The sequence below is a fragment of the Camellia sinensis genome, chromosome 1 (assembly GCF_055761805.1).
Source record: "Camellia sinensis isolate YWXY chromosome 1, ASM5576180v1, whole genome shotgun sequence".
Classification (NCBI taxonomy): domain Eukaryota; kingdom Viridiplantae; phylum Streptophyta; class Magnoliopsida; order Ericales; family Theaceae; genus Camellia; species Camellia sinensis.
The window spans coordinates 249598639-249604969 of NC_138961.1; the positions used below are offsets into that span (position 1 = coordinate 249598639).

Genomic DNA, 6331 nt, shown 5'->3' on the forward strand with positions numbered 1-6331 from the left:
GCCAGCTTTGTCAATTATGTTTCAATTTTTTATTTTTTAATATTTTTATCAAAAAAGAAAATGAAAATGAAAATGAAAATGAAAAAAAAATAAATAAATGATAGAGTTGTTTAAATTGTTCACCACAAGTAATTGGACGAAGGCTCACAGAGTTTCCAAATTCTTTTACCCTCGAGTTACAGTTGAAGCATTATTGGGTTGTTTAGGCAACGTATTAAAATAAAGAAATTGACTGCTAAATAAAATAAAATAAAAAAGGATTGGAAAAAATTTTAGCCAATTGAAAAAGATGGATGCTATGTTTGTTAGTAAATCAGAGAACATCAGGCTTCCAGAATTATGAATTTGGAAGTAATTAGAGAATAATAATGAATTATCAAGGAAAAAGCATGAAAAAATAAAAATTGACTAAAAAACATGCCTTACACAGTGTAAGTCACGCTTTACCGAGATCTGAGATGCACTCTGCTATGACTTTCTGTAGAATTTATTTATCTATTTTCACAATTCGAATAACTTATTTTGTAAATTTTAAAATGGACAAATTATATTGAATAGTTTGGGACTTGTTTAATTTCTGATTTTTTAATTGTGATACATTTAATTCTGAATTCTGAATATTCTCAAAATATGTTTCATTTGCAAATGGTCAATTTCAAAGGCAAAGTCATCATATAACTTCTTTTATATTGATTAATTTGTATGTTGTTTGAAATGTAATGACATTTTTTTAATGAATAATGTTGAAACTTTTTAAATTATAAAGTTATGTTTGGTTTGGTTTTTAGAATTTATTTTCAATTTTTTTTTTTCTAAGAAACTAAAAATTAAATTGGTGAAAACAATTAAAAACAATTCATTTTTATATAATTTTATCTTTTAGAAAGATAGAAATTAATTTTTAAATTAATTTTTTTGATATTTATTTTCCTTAAATTAGTTTCTATTTTTTCAAAAGTTAAACATGGCAACGACTTTGATGTCATTATTAAACCAATTCATTAAATTAAAAAATCCAAAATCAAAAACATTATATGATAATCATCTAAGAATATCTGGTAACAACAAATACAACCATCTACTACATGATAACCGTAGAAAATCGTCAATAAAAACAATCACTTATTACATGATTATTATATAAACACATTAAAAATTAATTTGATAAAAAAATATGTAAAATATTTATCATTTTTATATAATTTTATCTTTGGTGAGTATAATTTTAAAAAATTCAAAATATTTTTTTGACATTTATTTTTGTCAAACTAGTTTATATTTTACCAAATTGACGACTTTGCCTTTAAAATTGAGCTATAATATTTTCAATTATCCTTCTTTGAAAGGAGATTCAAAATTCATGATCAAATATATCAATTAAAAAGTCAGAGATCAAAATGACATAAGTCTCATAAAGAGACCATTATTGTAATTCACCGTTTTAAAATAGATTTTTTATATTAAAAAATTAAATTCATCAAATATTTATAATCAATCAAATATTATAAAAATTAAATAAATAATTTACTTTCAAAACCTAATTTATCATTTATTTTTTAAAAATAAATATGGTTCAACAGTATAATTACTAAAGACGCGGCCGTACATATGTTTTGAACCAATCTTCGTTGGGTCCAATTAGAATAGGGAAAATACTAGAAATTTAAAAAAAAAAATTTAAGTTTTTACTACATGTCTCCGGTACGAGTGACATGGTGTGATCCTACACTTATATGAGTTACATTTATATGAAAATTTTAAAGTTTTGTTTGGCATAATCTATTTTAGTCCATCTTTTTATTTTTTTTCGGTCACATTAATCAACACATTCTGTCTATTTTTTTACACATCTTTTTATAAAAAGTCAAAAAATATACTTATTTAGAACATCTTAAACCACTCAATTTTTTAAAGTCTCTAACATGTCATTGTCTTGCCTGTTTGCCTCTTAGGGTTCGTTTGAATATGAGTTAACTTTTTGACTATTTTAGGCATCGTTTAGCAAGTAATTGTTTTAGTTTAAAAGCCAAAAAGTTATTAAAAAAATTAAAAAGTTTATAACTTATACCAAAAAGTTAAATATTCATTTTTCTCTTTATTTTTTACACATCTTTTTGTAAAAAGTCAAAAAATACCCCAAACATACTAGTTTTTTTTAGCTCATATTTTAGCTAAAAAGTCAAAAAATTACTAAAATAACATGTTCCTATACGAGGCCTTTGAGGTCATTTGAGATAAATTTTTTGACTTTTATGAGAGAAAAAATAAAATGATTACGGATTGGATGTGACTTTTTGTCTTATTTGACTAAAATAGCTTATTTTGTCATATATGGTTATTTTAGTCCAGATGGACATTCCAAACGAGACTTAAATGTGGAAGAATTTAGAGAGTGTATGAGATGATCTAAATAAATATATTTTCTTATTTTTTATAAAAAGATATGTAAAAAAATAGAGAAGTGATATAACTTAAAAAAATAAAAAGTGTGTTAATATAGGAGATGTCAAATAGTGCCTTAGGTTTCGTTTGAAAACATACTACTTTAATAATTTTTTGACATTTTATAAAAAAAAATAAAAAATAAAAAAAATAATGTAATAATTTATAATAATTTTTCGATTTTCTAACTAAAATATAACGAGCTCTAATGTGTGGATAGGTGTTGTGCCTCTTGTGGCTGCTCAAGCATCTGTTTTTATTCTAGTCAATGTTTGCAACTCTTGTATGTTTTCTGGGTTTTTTCCCATAGCAAAAAACAAAAAATAAAAAGCTGTTAAAATAATAGATAGATGGGTTGTCTCCAACGCTATTAAACTTGGCTAACACGTACCTACCATTTGACCAATTCAACACCGTGCTTCCCAAGTTTTCCAAAAGGTTTGGAATCTTTCGGAGTCGAGAGAAAGTGCATAGGCATTCCAACATAACCCAACTCTCTCTTTCTATATAAGAGAGAAACACCCAAACTCCTCACTATCAATTCAGCCTTCCAAACAAAGACAAAAGATGAGGAGAGAGGGTCGCCAACACGGTATGGTTCGGAGCTACCCAGTCTTGCCAATGAACACGAAGCCCGAATCCAGATTACGACTCAACCAGTTCGATTCGCCCCCGACAGCCGGGATGTTCACCAAGGTTGCACCAAAGCCCACTAACCACTCCAGGTTCACGGGCAAGTGTGGCCGGCCCAGGTGCCGTGGGTGTCATCAACACCCGGCTTCCAAGTCCATCAACAAGACCAAGGCCACCCATAAGCTCCGCTCCGCCAATTTGGTCTCTAATTGTCGGTTAGCTACTTGGCGAGTCGTGGATGCTAAACCCGGCTTGAATTTTCCCGGGTTTTCGGTTAGTCGGGTATTGGATCATTTGGATAATAATGATTATTGGGATGAGGATGATGATGATGATTGTGAGGATGAGGCCTATGCGGAGGACTCGTGTGAGTTCGGCTCATCGTGATTTGTGATCAGGAGCCGTTGAAATTATTAAGAATGATGAAGATCAGGGCCGTGAAAATGAGGGTGACGAGGAAAGTGAGGTTACGACGAGCTTTTGTGATGTGGGACTTGTGTGGGAACGGGTTGATGAAGATGAAGGTTGGTGTTTGATTGTGGGTGAAATGTAGTTCTTTCTTTGGTTAGGACTTTCTTATTTGTATCCCCATTTGTCAATGACACCATCTGTACAATTGTTGAGATTCCCAATTATGCAGTTACAGATAAAATTATTCAGACTGTTAGCTAAATTTGTATCAATTTCAAAATAAAATATCATTAAAGATAAATTTATTTATAATAATAATATTATTATTGTAAAGTTTTTTCCTATGGATTTTTTGTATAGTTTTTCTTTCTATTTTAATATTAAAGACTCCAAGTTAATGTCAATTAGTGCTTTGTCTCATCACTTCAGTCTGGAGATTTTGAAAAAAAATAAATTGTATAAGGTATAATATTGTTGTTAGTATGGTATAATTTATAATTTGCAAAGATATTTGTTGGGCACGCAATGGTAAAAGATGAAAATTAGAATGGAGTATTTGAAACATTAATACATACATACATGTAATGATATGTTTATCAAAATTTTCAAAACACATGCAATCTTATGAGAATTGTTTCAGCATAATTTTTTTTTTTCATTATGTTGTTCACCTTTTATTACCACCTTCTCCCTAATTGCGAGAAAAGCACACAAAGGCCAACAAGAATTATAAAATCGATGACATAAAAAAATATGACAATTTCTTTTAATTTAAAGACTATTTGGCATGACCTAAAAAAACTTACTTTTTATGAATTATACCATTTTTTTATTTTTCTGTATATTTTTTTTGTAAAAAATAAAAAAATATACTTATTTAAATTATTTCAAACACCATATGTGAGAGGGGGATTTATAGACAAAAAGATGCAAAACAAGGGTAAGCTAACCATAGTATGATTAGATAGATGATGGACTAAAGCAAGGAATGTAGGTCACATTTCCATGTCTAACTCTTAGGTCTCGTTTGGAAACATATTTTTTTAGTAATTTTTTAATTTTTTGGTTAAAATATGATATTAAAAAAAAAACTAATATGTTTGGGATGACTTTTTGATTTTTTATGAAAATATGTACAAAAAGTAGAGAGAAAATGAAATTTTTGACTTTTTGGTATATGTTGTTCGCTTTTTGATTTTTTTAGTGACTTTTTAGCTTTTAGACTAAAAAGTGATATTACCAAACAAGGCCTTAGATTGCATTTGATTGAGAGATTTGAGAAGAGATTTAAAAAGGAAAAGGAAAAATGTGTGTAAAATTAAGTGAAATGTTTGTATATTTTATTCACATTTCACCTATTTTTTTCCTTTCCTGAGAGGGTAATTTGTGCGCAAATTGGGTCGAGATAAGTGAGCCCGTGGGATTGAGCTGACATAGGTGTGTTCAGGGGCTGAGCCATGGATTAAAGTAATTATTTCGGAAGCTTTGGTCATGGTAGTTCGGTCAGGGCTTGGCTATTAGAGTCCAGTCTAGCAGTCGCGGCGAAGGTACTTGCTTGAGTTAAACTGAGCTAAAGATAGGTCGGCAGGGCAACTCCAGAGACCTAGTTGACTGAGATTAGCTTGTTCAACACTGAGCTGTGTGAGCAGGGTTATGCTTTCTGCCAACCAAAGTAAGAGTTGATGTTATCTCATTTTGATAGACAGTGAGTAGGGTGTTATCATGATATGCATCATCCTTGGAAAAGTAATTCCTAGGAGAACTCAGCTAAGGAGCGTTAGAGTCCTACTAGGATTGTGCCAGGGATTTGTGATTCTTAGGAGGGCTCTACTAAGGAGAATTGGAGTCCTACTAGGATTGTGCCAGGTGGAATCTATAAGTAGGGTGTTATCATGATATGCATCATCCTTGGAAAAGTAATTCGTAGGAGGACTCAGCTAAGGAGCGTTAGAGTCCTACTAGGATTGTGCCAGGGATTTGTGATTCTTAGGAGGGCTCTACTAAAGAGAATCGGAGTCCAACTAGGATTGTGCCAGGTGAAATCTATAAAAGCTCATGACAGGACCAATATACAGGTATTACAATTTTTACTCTAGAATACACAGAGCTTTTGTGTCTATTGTCTATTTGCTCACTTAGGCATTGGAGAGGTTTCCAGCACACACCCGTTGGCTAGCTCACGTTTGTGTTTTCAGGAAGTAAAGCGACGACATTTGGAAGAGCTCAAACTTGATCAACAGGATTATACGAGAAGATTATTTCGTGCTCGTACAATGGGCGTTGTTTGTGGGAATTGCACAAAGAACAAAACCTTTTGATCGAGTTTTCCTCTCTAGTTGAAATCAATGACGCACAATGAAGACTTGCTGCAATCGGCTATTAATGGGCAAAACCTCGGAGGGGGATGGGAGGCGCGAAGGTTTACCTTCTATCCCATCTATGGCAGAATTAGAACCTCAGTGACGGAACTCCCGAAGGGACACACGGGAGAGACGAGGCACTAGTCCCCGTCACTCTCAAAGTCTTGAAAGACAGAAGCGGAGGTTGGATCCTCAAGTTCTAGAGGATCGTGTGAGAGAGCAAGACGAGTTAATCAGGAGGATGACGGTAGACATGGAGACAATGAAGCGCTAGATAAAGGAAAAATGGGTGGTGACAGAAGAGGGGCACAAAGGCAACACTCCCTCTTACCATTCGGAAGATCGTGAAAGACATGTCACACTATTGTAAGCAGAAAGTAAGAGCCTTAGAACAGGTGACACTCAATTACGGACTTTCAGGACTCGTTACTCTAGGTCTGAGAGAACGAGGACTGAAAGGTCGTATACAGAGGGAAGTAGCTATT

The 6331-nt window shown here is 32.1% G+C and overlaps 1 pseudogene; it reads left to right on the plus strand.

The window, feature by feature from the left end:
• Positions 1 to 2946: 2946 nt before the first annotated feature.
• Positions 2947 to 3819, plus strand: LOC114320043 (uncharacterized; annotated as a pseudogene).
• Positions 3820 to 6331: the final 2512 nt, after the last annotated feature.